The sequence below is a fragment of the Lissotriton helveticus genome, chromosome 1_1, assembly GCF_964261635.1.
Source record: "Lissotriton helveticus chromosome 1_1, aLisHel1.1, whole genome shotgun sequence".
NCBI lineage: Eukaryota > Metazoa > Chordata > Amphibia > Caudata > Salamandridae > Lissotriton > Lissotriton helveticus.
In genome coordinates, this window is record NC_136057.1 from 1138151525 (window position 1) to 1138167564 (window position 16040).

Genomic DNA, 16040 nt, shown 5'->3' on the forward strand with positions numbered 1-16040 from the left:
GGCCACCGCAGTGACCTCGGGAAAAACCCTGCTGGTCCGTACTTTCAAGTCCCTCCTGGGGATGATGTCCTCGTGTATCCTGCTTATTCCACGCTGTCGGCTCAGAATGCGCCCCCTGCAAGAGGCCTTGACCAGGCAGTGGACTCAGAGCACAGGCTTTTTCGAAGATCACATCGTGATTACTCAACAAATAATCAAAGCCTTGCTCTGGTGGAGGACTCCCAGGAACCTCTCGCAAGGACTACCATGCCTGCTGCCTGCAACTCCACACGTAATAACTACAGATGCCTCTCTAGAGGGGTGGGGAGCGGTCCTTCAAGATTTACAAATCAGCGGCAAGTGGACGGACCAGGAACGACAGCTCCATATCAACCTCCTAGAACTGAGGGCAGTTTTCCTATCTATGCAGGCCTTCCTCCCGCGCATCAAAAACTCCCTAGTGCTTGTCAGAACAGACAACACCACGACAATGCACTACTTGAACAAGCAGGGAGGGAAGCGTTCGCTAACACTATCTCGCGAATCGCAGAAAATTTGGAACTGGCTTGTGCTCCACAATGTCACGCTGACAGCAGAGTATGTCCCAGGCAAGGACAACATCATAGCAGATGCTCTAAGCAGACAGAGATCCCTGTCCCACGAATGGGATCTCGACCAAAAAGTGCTGAACCGCATTTTTTCGGAATGGGGGAGACCGCAGATCGACCTCTTTGCCACCGGGGAGAACGCCAAATGCCGCAGCTTCGCAAGCTGGCATCCCCAGTCGCGGTCCCTAGGAAATGCATTTTCCATCGCCTGGCGCAACGTGTTTGCGTACGCATTTCCGCCATTTCCCCTCATACCAAGAGTCCTTCGGAAAATGAAAACGGAGCACTGCACCCTGATTTTCATTGCCCCGTTCTGGCCGAGGCAGCATTGGTTCACGGACCTCTATCGCCTCTCAGTCCAACCGCCAATCCAGCTGGACCAACATCCATCCCTACTCACGATGTCCAAAGGCCAAGTACTGCACCCGAATCTGAAATCTCTCAGATTATCGGCATGGCTCCTGAGTACCGAGAGTTCTACCACCTAGACATTCCACAGGAGTGCAAGGATGTCCTCGCGAAAGCAAGAGCAGACAGCACAAACAAGACCTATTCCTTAAAGTGGAAACGCTTTTGCATTTGGTGTAAGGACAAAGGTCTCCATCCCTTTCGGGTTACTCCGGAGCAGCTGCTACCATATCTGTTACACCTGGCACAATCGGGACTTGCCCATGCCTCTATCAGAGTTCATCTGGCAGCAATTTCCCGGTTTACGAGAACTTCAAAAGTGCCCTCTCTCTGGTCCCACAGGTTAATAAAGCAATTCCTTAAGGGGCTCTACAGATCCTTTCCTCGGCCACGAAGAGTTCCACCAACATGGCATCTCAATGTGGTACTAAACCAATTGATGAAGCACCCGTTCGAGCCCATCCATAGGGCGGATGTCAAATATATCTCCTGGAAGACAGCCCTTCTATTGGCTCTGACCTCAGCTAGAAGGGTCAGCGAACTACAGGCTCTTTCCATACAAGATCCCTTCATGCAGTTCAAGGAAGATAGAGTGATTCTAAGAACTAATCCTCGATTTATTCCTAAGGTCCCGTCGGACTTCCATTTAAATGAACCCCTAGTCCTCCGATCATTCTTCCCGAATCCCAGTACTGCTGCTGAAAGATCCCTCCACTCTTTGGATCTGAAGAGGTGTCTTAAGTTTTACCTTGACAAAACAAAACATTTCAAGAAATCGAATCAGCTTTTCATCGCTTTCAGCAGTCGAAGGAAGGGCATGCCACTTTCCAAACAAAGAATTTCAAGATGGATATACTCTGCAATTGCCTTTTGCCATGACAGGGCAGGACGGCCATTGCACTCCAAAGTACGAGCTCATTCTACAAGAGCTGTGTCCACATCGGCAGCGCTATTTGCTGGGGTACCAATACTGGACATTTGCAGAGCAGCGACCTGGAAGTCGCCGCACACCTTTACCAGGCACTACTGCCTGGATACGGAACTGATGCAGGATGCAGCTGTGGGCCAGGCTGTACTTCGCCATCTATTCCAGTGAGATGAGCCTTCCTCCTTCCCACCATCCTTTGCTGGTATGCACATTTATTTACTTTCTTATTACTTGTTGATGGTTCTTAGTCGCATGATATGTATTATCTCAGACTGCTCATACTGTTCCATCAGAAATGTGCATAATGTATTGCTTGCTACTCTGATTCAGGCATGTGAATCTATGAAAGACACCCATAATACTGGATAAGAAATGCGTTACTTACCTGTAACTGCAGTTATCCAGTATTGGTGTCTTTCATAGATTCACATGCAACCCTTCCGCCTCCCCTGGAAGGTCTCACCTCTCTCTCTCTCTCTAACATGTATTACGCCTACCTAGCTTGGTGCGTACGAAAATCTGAGAGACTGAGGCTCCTGACAGGAAGGTTCTAGAGGGAGGTGGTAGCTGATTGGCTACCTTCTGAAGTTTGTTCCTTTTTACAAAAGGACATAGATAGGCTACTAAGGCAAGGCCCTTATGCCTACTTTTCCCTATGTATGTCTATAGGACATTACTTTTCTATGCACCGGGGACTCCCATCTCGTCGACGGGGAATGATTCAGGCATGTGAATCTATGAAAGACACCAATACTTGATAACTGCAGTTACAGATAAGTAACGCATTTCTTTCTTTCCCTTCTTCCTTTGCATTCTTTTTCTTTTTAATTTTCTCTTTTTTCTTGTCGTTGTTTTACTCTTTTTCTACCTTTTCTCAACTTTTTATTTTTTCTCATTTCTGCCGCTTCTGTTTCAATTTCTATTTCCCCTTCTTTGTTTATTTTTTCTATCTTCTCATGTTTTATTCTCTTTATTTCTTTTTTCTCCATTTATGCCACCCTTCTTGACTTCTCTACTCCTCTTCATTTTTTTGTCTTCTCTTTCTTTCTCTGCTTTTTCCTCTTCTTTCCCTCCTTTCTCTGTTGTGTATTAATTCACTGTCTTCCTATTTTATCCTGTTATTCTTTCTCTTCCTATTTTTGTATTTACCTATTGTACTTTTTCCATTCTTTTTCCTTTCTTCCCCAAGTACTGTCCTTAATCCAAATCTCTCCATCTTTCTGTTTCTTTCCTTTTTTCATTGTTTGTTTCCTCTTTCTTCCCATCTCTTTTTTCCTTTCCATCCTTTTCTCATTCTCTTTTTCCTCTTGGTTTCTTTCTTTTCTCTTCTGGGCTCTGCCTTTACCCTTTTTCTCCTACTTACTTTGTCATTTTTTCTTTCTTCCTCTCCTTTCATTCATTTCATTCTATGTTTTTTCTTTTCCTCGCCTTTCATTTTCTTTCGTTTTCTTTCTTCCTTCATCTCCATTGTTTCTTTTGCTCCTTTCTCTGTTCATTTTTTCCTCATTCTTTCTCTTTTCTTTTGTCCTTGTACTTTGTCTTTCTCTGCTTCTTTCTTTTTATTTGTTTTCTTTCTCCTTTGCCTTATTTCTCTCATGCTGACAATCTTTCCTTTCTTTGTCTCTAAATCTCTTCCTCTCAGTTTTTAGGTTTCGCCTGCACAGTGGGAAATCTATTGTTACAATAAATCTTAAAAAGGGCTTACATTCTGCCCTTGTTTGTCCTTGGTTGTTGTGCTTGCCACTTACTTTTCCTATGGGTTTTAGAATGCCATTTCATGTTGTTCTTCGTGTGTTCTACTTATCAGTAGCCCATGACCCAGATACTGTTTTCATCTGCTTTGTAGGACTTTTGTTTAAGCTTTTGCCTGCACAGCTGCTTAGTTTTGTTTTTCAACTCCTGCCATTTCCTTTAGGAGGCTGATCCGGTGTCTTTCATTTGTTTCTCTTCTTTCTGTTTCACTCCGCTCCGTAACTTAAATTTCTTCCACAGGGCTTGGAACTCGTCATTCTCCAAGCCTCACTTTCAGCCCAGAGCCGCCCCCCCAGGTTTTGCATGCAACGTTAACAATATTTTCTACTTTTGATAGACCTGACACCCAGGGTGTGCCATGCCTCTATGTCACCTTGTCCCTCGCAAGTAATAGTGTTCCAATATGGTGACTCTTGATGTATGTTTACAGTCCCATTGCCTCCATCATCTGTTTAGCTGCATCCTCCTGTTCTGAAGCATTCTTCCTGGTGAGCCAGGCATTGTACTGCACATATTCCCCTTTTTAATTCCATGATAGAGGATTTTATTCTGGGGGAAAACATATATTTTAGCCAGGAATGCCATCTGCTGGGATATTCATACCAGCGTTCATGTTGGAATTCGTTCAGCTGCAAATGTTGATAGTTGTAACGTTTTCTGCGTGTTTGTAATCTAGGGCCACAGCAGACTTTGTAAAGTGTGCCGTAGGTTATGTCTCGAAACCACACATTTAGATGATTCTGAGCCTAAGCCCTACACAGTGCTGCTAAATTGCCAGTATAGTGAAACTCGAGTCGGGGGTTAGTCCTTTCAGTGAGACCATATTTTACCACCTTTATTTTGTAGGCATTTTAAAACAGGCTCTGGTTAAGGCTAGTGACAGGGCTTTTCTGCTAAATTTTGGAATGCTAACAATGTATCCATTTTTGGGGTATCTTTCATAGATTCACATGCCTGAATCCTTCTCCTTCGTCGTAGTGGGAGTCCCACAGTACAAATAACATAGCAGTGAAGAGTAAAAAACCATAGGCGCCTTAGATGCAAACATGCATTGTATAGCTTATTAGTCTTTTTTTGTAAAAAGGTCCAAACTGAAAAATATGACCAATCAGACACCAGCACCCTGTAGATTCTTCACAAGAGATGTTGAGTTCACTGGTGTTCTTTTAAAACCCACTCCACTCTCCTTAACCCACCCTCCCACTTTCCTTCATTTCTAAACACCCTTGTTACAATAACTGCAGATTGACTAACCTTCATAATCAGATACAGCAGGAGCGATGTAGCTGATTTCACTCCTCCCTAGGAGCGGCACCCCAAGTGAGTATATATACAACTCTCCTAGGAGGACCCCACCCAGGGAAGGGGAAAAGTGGAGAAATAAAACATAAAGGACTGGCAGCCAGAAACCATCAACAATGCCTGGCGACAGGAGAGGTACCATACGTTAGGTCGGCATTCAGGTTCCTGCATTAGAATACAAAGAACACACATAAATACACTCCAGTAAAGATGTATGCAGTTACTAATTATATGAATGCAAGAATCACTTACTGCCATAAGCTGCCACAATCACCCATAGAAAAGATCTCAGTGTAAAAAGGCAAAAATAAAGTAAAAGGCAAAAGAAACACAAGCTCTCCCCAAGAGTCCTTGATGCTTGGAGAAAGTCTATCAAGGGAAGATGAAGCTACTTAGCTCACAACACGACGTCTCATCCGTCTGTTTATATGAGTCCCAAAGCCTCGAGAACTTGTCTTGGAAACAATACTTCTTGTTTTCCAAATAATGGTTCAGGACATAATCCGAGCCTCTCAACAGCTCTAGGGTTTCCTTAATGTTCCAACAATTGGCAAGGTTCCTCTACCAGTGACCGACAATACAGTTTCTCAAAGTGGCTCCTTTGCGCACTCTGTATCAAAAGAGCACTTTCACAACGATAACGATCACACTCCCTAGCGGTCTCCCTCCCTGGATATTCAGCGCGGCTCCCAGCGCGGCTCCAGGTCAAGAAGGGGTCAAATACGCGAGTACAGGAAATGTCAGAAAGCGGTCTCCCACGCTGGATATTCAACGCGGCTCCAAGGCGTTTCTGTTACCGATGTGCTCCAGATTCCTCGGTCTGCAATAACACAGCGTCAGGTAGGCTATCAGGTGACAAGCACCGAGCGCTGCAGTCAGACAACGGATATAGGAAAGAGAGGGGAAAAAAGAGTAAAGGAAACAAACAGCAGACTACAGAGCAGGCATTCTGGGAGATGTAGTCTACACCTAAGGGCACCTAAATTGTGACAACCCTCCCCTAGACCTGACACCCAGGGTGTGCCATGCCTCTATGTCACCTTGTCCCTCGCAAGTAATAGTGTTCCAATATGGTGACTCTTGATGTATGTTTACAGTCCCATTGCCTCCATCATCTGTTTAGCTGCATCCTCCTGTTCTGAAGCATTCTTCCTGGTGAGCCAGGCATTGTACTGCACATATTCCCCTTTTTAATTCCATGATAGAGGATTTTATTCTGGGGGAAAACATATATTTTAGCCAGGAATGCCATCTGCTGGGATATTCATACCAGCGTTCATGTTGGAATTCGTTCAGCTGCAAATGTTGATAGTTGTAACGTTTTCTGCGTGTTTGTAATCTAGGGCCACAGCAGACTTTGTAAAGTGTGCCGTAGGTTATGTCTCGAAACCACACATTTAGATGATTCTGAGCCTAAGCCCTACACAGTGCTGCTAAATTGCCAGTATAGTGAAACTCGAGTCGGGGGTTAGTCCTTTCAGTGAGACAATATTTTACCACCTTTATTTTGTAGGCATTTTAAAACAGGCTCTGGTTAAGGCTAGTGACAGGGCTTTTCTGCTAAATTTTGGAATGCTAACAATGTATCCATTTTTGGGGTATCTTTCATAGATTCACATGCCTGAATCCTTCTCCTTCGTCGTAGTGGGAGTCCCACAGTACAAATAACATAGCAGTGAAGAGTAAAAAACCATAGGCGCCTTAGATGCAAACATGCATTGTATAGCTTATTAGTCTTTTTTTGTAAAAAGGTCCAAACTGAAAAATATGACCAATCAGACACCAGCACCCTGTAGATTCTTCACAAGAGATGTTGAGTTCACTGGTGTTCTTTTAAAACCCACTCCACTCTCCTTAACCCACCCTCCCACTTTCCTTCATTTCTAAACACCCTTGTTACAATAACTGCAGATTGACTAACCTTCATAATCAGATACAGCAGGAGCGATGTAGCTGATTTCACTCCTCCCTAGGAGCGGCACCCCAAGTGAGTATATATACAACTCTCCTAGGAGGACCCCACCCAGGGAAGGGGAAAAGTGGAGAAATAAAACATAAAGGACTGGCAGCCAGAAACCATCAACAATGCCTGGCGACAGGAGAGGTACCATACGTTAGGTCGGCATTCAGGTTCCTGCATTAGAATACAAAGAACACACATAAATACACTCCAGTAAAGATGTATGCAGTTACTAATTATATGAATGCAAGAATCACTTACTGCCATAAGCTGCCACAATCACCCATAGAAAAGATCTCAGTGTAAAAAGGCAAAAATAAAGTAAAAGGCAAAAGAAACACAAGCTCTCCCCAAGAGTCCTTGATGCTTGGAGAAAGTCTATCAAGGGAAGATGAAGCTACTTAGCTCACAACACGACGTCTCATCCGTCTGTTTATATGAGTCCCAAAGCCTCGAGAACTTGTCTTGGAAACAATACTTCTTGTTTTCCAAATAATGGTTCAGGACATAATCCGAGCCTCTCAACAGCTCTAGGGTTTCCTTAATGTTCCAACAATTGGCAAGGTTCCTCTACCAGTGACCGACAATACAGTTTCTCAAAGTGGCTCCTTTGCGCACTCTGTATCAAAAGAGCACTTTCACAACGATAACGATCACACTCCCTAGCGGTCTCCCTCCCTGGATATTCAGCGCGGCTCCCAGCGCGGCTCCAGGTCAAGAAGGGGTCAAATACGCGAGTACAGGAAATGTCAGAAAGCGGTCTCCCACGCTGGATATTCAACGCGGCTCCAAGGCGTTTCTGTTACCGATGTGCTCCAGATTCCTCGGTCTGCAATAACACAGCGTCAGGTAGGCTATCAGGTGACAAGCACCGAGCGCTGCAGTCAGACAACGGATATAGGAAAGAGAGGGGAAAAAAGAGTAAAGGAAACAAACAGCAGACTACAGAGCAGGCATTCTGGGAGATGTAGTCTACACCTAAGGGCACCTAAATTGTGACAACCCTCCCCTTTTGCCTTCCTGTTTTTTCTAACCTACCCCGTTTCTCCCACCACCCTCACCCGCTCTCTATTGTTTTTTCCAACGCCTCCATCGTGTCTCAAACCCTGCGCAGTGTTTTTTATACAATAAGTTACAGGGGGCTGCTGCGCAACATGGCTTAAGTAAAAAATAAAAAGCGGTATGACTGGATCAGTCCTGGCAACATTATAGTGTTTTTTTTTCTCTAAGCCATGTTGCACATGATGCTGTGCAATATCTCTAAAATATTGACAAAACCCATAGATTTTGCATAGGCTAAACGTATTGGTTTTACCAATGCTCGTTTCTATCATGTTCCCTGTCTCTCTGTTTCTTGCTCTTTCGCTGTCTCAAGAGCAAAGGGGCAAAACTGAGCCTTATAGACTCTAAGGGCTAGATGTAGGTAATTCGTATTTACCGATTCATAAATAACGAATGTTACCGATTCGGTATTTATGAATCGGTAAATATGAAGGGGGGAGATGTAGGTATTTCTAGAAATTGAAATACCGAATCGTTAATATTCGGTATTTACCGATTCGGTAAATACCAAATCGGTATTTCCTATTGATTCCTATGGGCTGTGAAGCCCATAGGAATCAATGGGAAATACCGATTCGGTAATTACCGAATCGGTAAATACCGATTTCTGCCAGGGTGCAGGGGGTGTCACTTTGACACCCTCTAGCACCCCAAATACAGGCATGTGTGTCTGTCTGTTACATGGCATAGGTGTGCATGCACACATGTGCATGCACACCTGGATTCGGTATTTTACCACCCAATTGAATTGGGTGGTAAAATACTGAATCTGAAAGGCCTTTGGGACTCAGAAGAGTCCCACCTACATTTGGATTTACCGAAAAGGTAAAATTACCGATTCGGTATTTTACAGAATCGGTAAATTTACCGAATCGGTAAATTTACCGATTCAGTAAAATAAAGGCCCCTACATGCCAATTTCTATATACCGGTCCGGTATTTTGGCTCCTACATCTGGCCCTATATGTAAACCTTTTGGGATACACCTCCTGTGCCGTTAATGCTGACGATGCTTTGCATAGCGCCACGATTAGATAAAATAGCTTGGCAGTCAATCTTCAAGGTTGTTTTCGTTATGTACCCAAACAAAAACGCTACTGCTTTAAGAATAAACTGTGGTAGTAAAACACAATGACTTAACATATTGTTTATAGTATTTACGATGTGCTAGTCTATTGTAGAGCAACTTACGCATTAAATAAGAAATACCTTGAATGTTGTCATGGATGAGAAATAAAGATCTATCGCTATATACGGTGAATTTATGTTTCGAAAGGCTTTTTCGTGTGTCTTAGGGGTTCCGTTTCAGGTGCCTCTTGCTGGTTCGTCTACCATCTCACCGTATCGACTATGAAAACTGTGCTAAAATCTAGAAAAAGGTAGCATATGGGTCAAAGACAGAATTCAGTTTGATACAATATATGCACCTCTCTCTATCTATCTAGTATTTATAAATTCAGTTTGCTTGATTCGTTTTCAATGACGTTAGCACGCCACTAGATGGTGCTAGGTGATTTCATAAATGTTGATCCACCATGCCTGTAGCTTTGTCATGAAGTTCGTGCAGTGAAACTGATAGCGTCCAATATTGACTGAACTAAATCCACTTGCCTCTACTTTCATGTACTTTAAAAAAAAAATCAACGTGCGAGGATTATACTATTAACATACTTTTTAACAGAGGAACGTTAAGTTAGAAATATTCTTTAGAGAGTAAACCACATACCCTCTTCTCAGCATTTCGCAAAAATGTTATTTCTGCTACCAAAAATGCCTTTTAGAAAGCACTAAGTTTCTTTCGGGCAGACCTCTGGCTTTTGTGCGTCCAGTTTTTTTGAGAGAAACAATGTTATGTCGTGATGTGCACTGTTAAATAATGCAATTGCGTGCAATGTTCGTCCATGTATGCAGTCATGTTCTGTACTGTGTTTTGTTTTATTACACATCAGAATCAGAATTGACTTTATTCTATTGCTTTGTAAGACAATCATAAAAGTACATATTACTAATGAAAAAGAAGATATTATAGATTATACAAAGTTAAAAAAATGTATACACAGTTAAAAATTATCATACAAAATATGGGTATGTTACAGTCAATGATTAAAGTACAATTGTTTTCCTACGAATAAGTACTTTCTGTAAAAACATACATATCCTCCAGGCCCTGTGGATATTGTCCAATAGCTGAAGCGCGAGAAAAGCTGGACGACATTGTCTCAAACCCTCATAATCGGGACGAGCCAGACTTTCCTCAGGCTGCTATAACATTTGCAGAATAAAAATACATGTATGGTCGATTGATCTGAACAATTATCACACGGGCAAGGGCCTAAGGCTCGTTACCAATTATTCATACAGGGAAAGCTCACGAGCCTGTGATATGATAAATATTACATCTAAAACGTGTTAATCTATCCACCAGGTACAAACAACAAGTATGGCTGAATGCTAAAGGAATATAAAATCAGTTGGTTGTACTGAACAGAGGGTTTTATAGTCTCAGTAATCAGTCTTACAGTGTCTAAAAATAACAATCCTTGTTTTTTTAGTTCCTTTCTGGAGATCGATTGCATCGTACCCGGGGATTTGTAGTACTCCGGGTGGCCAAGATCAGACATAAAATTTTCGATATATCTCAGCCACGGGATCAGCCGTGCTCCTTCACGTTTCATATTATCAATTAAGATGTTTTGATTTAGCTTAGTCTCCAGTTTAGACCATATCCTATGCCAAAGCAGGATAGGCTCCAATTTTATCAGGTCTGAAATAAATGGGAGACCCAACTCTGCATGGCAAACGTATGCCAATGTGCTATTGGGGACGGCTAAAATATATCTCCCAAAAACATTTTCCACTGTCTGGAGTGACTGCGTATCCACAAAGCCCCAAACCGCCGCTCCATAGATAGCTGCAGAAACACACTTTGCTTTGTAAATCTGCAGTACTCCTGCGGTGGTCTCCGTCCCAATTTTATTGAAAAAGTGGCAAGAGCCATTTTTGATCTTGCCAGAGTGAATTTTTGCTGAGATTGCACGAGACCAACAGTCACAGCGGTCAAACACTATTCCCAGGTAAGCAAAGTTAGGGATATGTTCTATTTTCTGGCCCTCCAGGAACATATCCCTGCATTTTTGGCTCCCTGGCTCACATCTCCTGATGTATGTCTTGGAGGTATTGACCTTAATATTCAATTGGGCCATAAACTGAGTGAAACTATTTAAAACACTCTGTAGTCCTATTTGGGTACGTGACATTAAAACTGCATCATCTGCATAGAGAAGTGCAGGTATAGGACGTGCGGCTATTTGTGGAAAGTCACAATTATCCTTGATTAAGGCAGCACAGAGACAGTTAGTTTAAAGATTAAAAAGAAAGGGTGCCAAGACTCACCCTTGTCTGACACCCTTTCTAATGGGAAATAGGTCCATGCGATCTACTCCAATCCCAAAGCGTACCCGCGCCCTAGCACCACTATATAGGCGTCTGAGAAAGAGAATGATTTGTGCATCTACCCCTAGATGTTCAAGTAGCTCCCACAGTTCCTCCAGCCTTACAGAGTCGAAAGCAGCTGTTAAATCGACAAAGGCTAGGAAAAGTCTGCCTTTTTTTTACTCGTATATAATTCCCCATCAGAATGGATAGATTAAGACTTTGCTCCACCATACCTAATCCCGCCCTAAAACCATATTATCACACCTCATCAGGTTATGTTATTTTCCGATAGCCCCTTGACAGCACGCCGAGACCCAGGTCACAACATTTCTGGACGTGCTTGAAGAAACATGATGACTTAAAAGACTGGTTGCATAAAGGAGTCTGAAATTTGTCATCAAATTTTTGCTACCAATCTTTAATTTTGGATTGCTAATAAGTCGCTTCCCAAAATGTCCCGTCTCATTGAACGACCTTGCTAATTATTATTAATTAGGCAAATTCCTATTTGCAACACCCTGTGACTGATTACAAAGAGCGTGAAACTTTTTTCCAATTATTATTATTAAAGCAGCCCATGTTCCTTAAAGAAACTAGTGCTGCTTTTAAAAAAACCTAAGTTTCCTGTTTGGAAACATTTGCTCCCCCCAATGCTGCTGACACCTTTCACCTTCCCCTTTATGAATCAGTTACAGTCCTCTTGACGTGTTGATAACTGATCAACGGTTTGCCTCCACAATTGCGGTTGCAAACAATAGCTACGCACACCATCGAATTGCAATTAAGAAGGAACACCCTTTCTAATTGTGATTCTGTCTGAGTCGGTAAATTCATTTGCAAGTTCGAAATATTGTTTCTAACTCCCACATTGGGATAACATACCAAAAAGCCATATTTTGAAAACTGTGATTTTGAAAACTGCATCGCTTGCGATTGCAAAACGGCTTCGTATATCTAGACCTAGGCGGGCCTTCAAATGGCTTTCGCCTTGTTGGTCGATTTATGGATGTATTTCTTAGATTTGTCGCCATTACCACCGACCTGGGGAGTCACTCCAAAGACTTACTTCTCATTAAGGGGCAAGACTGCCTCCTGTACAACAGTGGCATCATTAATCATTTCTTCTGCACTTTTTTGCAGCAAATATCAGCAGTTTTAGCCATATCACTTCAACACATTTAAAGCAGTACAGTGGTCATTGGACATATGGAAGTAGGTTAAAGTGGGATTACAATAACGTCTTTTGTTATGTCAAAGGCAGCAGATAAAAGGGGAGATAGAACAGATGCAGATAAAATACTACTAGCTAAATCATAACACTTGTAAAAATACACCATAAAAACACAAGCATCCTCAAAACGAATACATCTGACTTAAATGTACTAGCGCATTCAAATGTAAGCGTCCGTTCATTTATTTCTGCATTGTAGGATCTTCATTAATAGTCATAGACATTAGAATATTTTCCAGCTGTGTGCAGGGACCGTGGGACACTTTATATCCCAACATATCTCAAAGAGAGTGATAGAGTCCTGCACTCAGTTCAGAGGAGCACTCTTGATACGGCCGGGTTCCACTACCAAAATTTTACAAGGAACCCTAGGTCGATGTATCTTTATTACCTGCTGAGAAGTGTAAAGGGGAGAACCAACTCATTTTAGTCAATTCAACAGTCAATAATAACTATGACTTAAAAGATCACAGACTCTGATCTCCAGTTTAGGGGTCTATTACAAAGCCAAAAACAACTGAATATACAAGCACCTCAAGACAAGGTTGCAAAAATACATGGGAACTAATGCAAAGCCATATCTACGAATGAGCCTAATCCGATGAATCATGAAGAGAATAAAAAAATCCAAAAATAAGACGCAAGCAAGGACTGCTCCAATATTTAAGTCAGACTTCATCTGTGGTTCAAAAGTAGAAAGCATTAGGCTAAGTCAGTTAAAGGTGTCAGCCCATGAAGACTTTCTAAGAAGTACATTCGCAATGTAAATCAGGTAGGCAAGGCTCTTTCCAGATCGATCTCCTCACCCCTTCTCCTAACTCAACCCCCGGGTCACTGTCCTTAATACAAAATGCAAAGATGTGAAACACCCCCTCAGATCACCTCATTCTAACGGGCACCTCTCCTAGGTAGTTTTCCACTGTCTTCCTCACTCCTTCAAATGTTCAGCTGTATGACCTTGTTTTCCAAGCCTCCTCAGTGAGGAAGAACGCCGACTTCCAATTATCGACATTCCATTTACAAAGTAACTCTTCTCCTCCATGCCTAACTCCTAAAACAAAGAGCGTTAGTTTAACTAACAAAGGCAGCTTCTTCCACCTGCAACTGAAACTTGAGAACAGAACATCCTTGCATGCACATGAAATTTGCTGACCATCTTTAATGCAAGAGCCTATCAGGGAAATTACATTTCAGGCCTACTCAATTTGGCCAACATAAGAATAAATGAATAGGCCTTTCATATATACAACATGAACAATGAACATTTCATTTAGGTCTTCACACATCAAATTTTACACACATGTTCATAATGCTTTGCAACCATCTAAATGATCACACATTAAGCACAACTCGTCATCTCCACGTGCAACGTTCAACGTGGTGTCGGGTACTTGTCCCAGGCAATTAGAACCAATTTCCACGGGAGCGAAGATTGTGCCTCTCCACTCACGTAGGTTATTGCCACCTCCAGCCAACTAGGCACACCGAAGATAGACTGATACCCCCAGGGTGTGAAGAGACCAGGAAGGACCACCAGAAACTTCTTCTAATAAGGAGGAGGGAGGATCAGTTGATCGGGTACTCCTGCATGAAACAGACAAAACAGAAGAAGAAGATTACACTAAGGACAGCAGAACAGGCATATATATAGGACAGCATTACATGTTAAGTACACTTCTGAAATGCCCGCCTCAGGTTTAAATCAGGTCTCTCCAAATAAAAGGCAAAAAAATGAAGTTAGTATTCTACATTACAAACACTCACCGTGAGTGTATGCAAATCACTTTGTTCAAGGCTCATACCTGCCTCGCGTCAGTCCACAAAACCAAAGGAGAGGAAATACGGCAAGCCAAGATACCCCAAAAAAAAAAACTTGAAGACCTCCAGCGGTCCGTGTATCCCACTAAACTGCTTTACAGAAAGTAGCATTCAACTTGCTGGAAGACGCGAACGGGTCCAGAGGGATACAATGTATCAACGGCACTCCCAGCGCGTGTTTAAAGAAAATAAAAAGACAACCGCTGCACACGTGCACACGTTATAAAAAAAAAAGGGAAAGTCACCATCGTAGTAGCGCTCCTCGTGCTTTACTCGTAACGGTAATTCCCATCCTGGCAGTCCGACAGAGGGCAATTTTAAAAGTGTGAAACCAAAATAATACACAGCGCTCTATAGCGCGTAAGGTAAACAACAAGGAAGACAGCCTCCAGCGCGTCCTCGCGTTCAGGGTAATCCGGAAGTCTGCGGAATGCAGTGGGTCCCGGTGTGTACAAAATAAACAAAAAGGGAGACAGGCTTCAGCGCGTCCTCGCGTTCACAGCAGTAAGCAAGACCGTGGAATTCAGTACGTCCAGGCTGATAAGGGGTTGATCAGGGACGAAGTTTTCATACAAAAATGCTTTTGGCGAGAAGAATTACCAGAAGCACAGCAGCACAGGGACTGGAAGATATCATACGGGATCATACAGGCAGGAAGGGCGTGGCCCTAGCTGGGAAGAAAGCCAAGCACCTGAGAACGGAAGCTGGCTGCCTATAAGTTGTAGAGGTCACCTGACCTTAGACTAGTGCAGCATGGGAAAGCATACGATCTGGCAACCAACGCAGTGCATCATGGGAATGGAAGTTTTTGGCTATTATCAAGCAAGGACAAGGCACAGAAAGCCTGACGGTTAACAGTTCTCCCCCCTAAAGGCCTATTCACTGGTCTGGGTTTTGAGGGATGTAAAGCGTGGAACCTTCTCACCAATAATGAAGCATGAACTTTCTCAGCAGGTTCCCATGTTCTGTCTTCAGGGACGTATCCCACCCAATCTACAAGGTATTGTAGTTTCCCTGGTATCTTCGCGAATCAACAATACACCTGACTTCATACTCTAGTTCCCCTTCAATGGTGACAGGAGAAGGTAGAGGCTCAGGACATGAAAGGGAGACATATGGTTTGAGCAGAAATGTATCAAAAACAGGGTGTATATGCGTGTCTGGTGGAAGCTCTAGTTTAACTCCAACGGGGTTAACTACATGTAGTATTGTGTGTGGACCCATGTATTTGGATTGTAACCTTCGGGGTCCAGATAGCCTGAGGTTTTTGATGGACAGCCAAACCTGGTCTCTGACAGAATAATCAAGGGCAGGACGTCTGTGTTTGTCAGCGTGTGTTTTCATGTGTTGTGTGGCTTCAAGTAGTTCTTGTTTGGCATGCTCCCATATGAACTTGAGGAGAGTGTGGTGTTCAGCGACTGCTGGATTGTCCGGCAACGAGGGAGGAAGCTGAAGAGGGAGGAATTTAGGATGATAACCTGTAGTAAAGTAAAAGGGAAAAATCTTGGAAGCAGAATGCGTGGAATTATTATAAGCAAATTCCGCCAAGGGGAGAGC

General features: G+C 43.0%; 1 protein-coding gene across 1 annotated transcript in view; it reads left to right on the forward strand.

Annotated features, from left to right (window-relative positions):
* LRRIQ1 (leucine rich repeats and IQ motif containing 1) overlaps positions 1-16040 on the forward strand; it is a 1358071-nt gene that overhangs the window by 391285 nt on the left and 950746 nt on the right. The window lies entirely within an intron of this gene.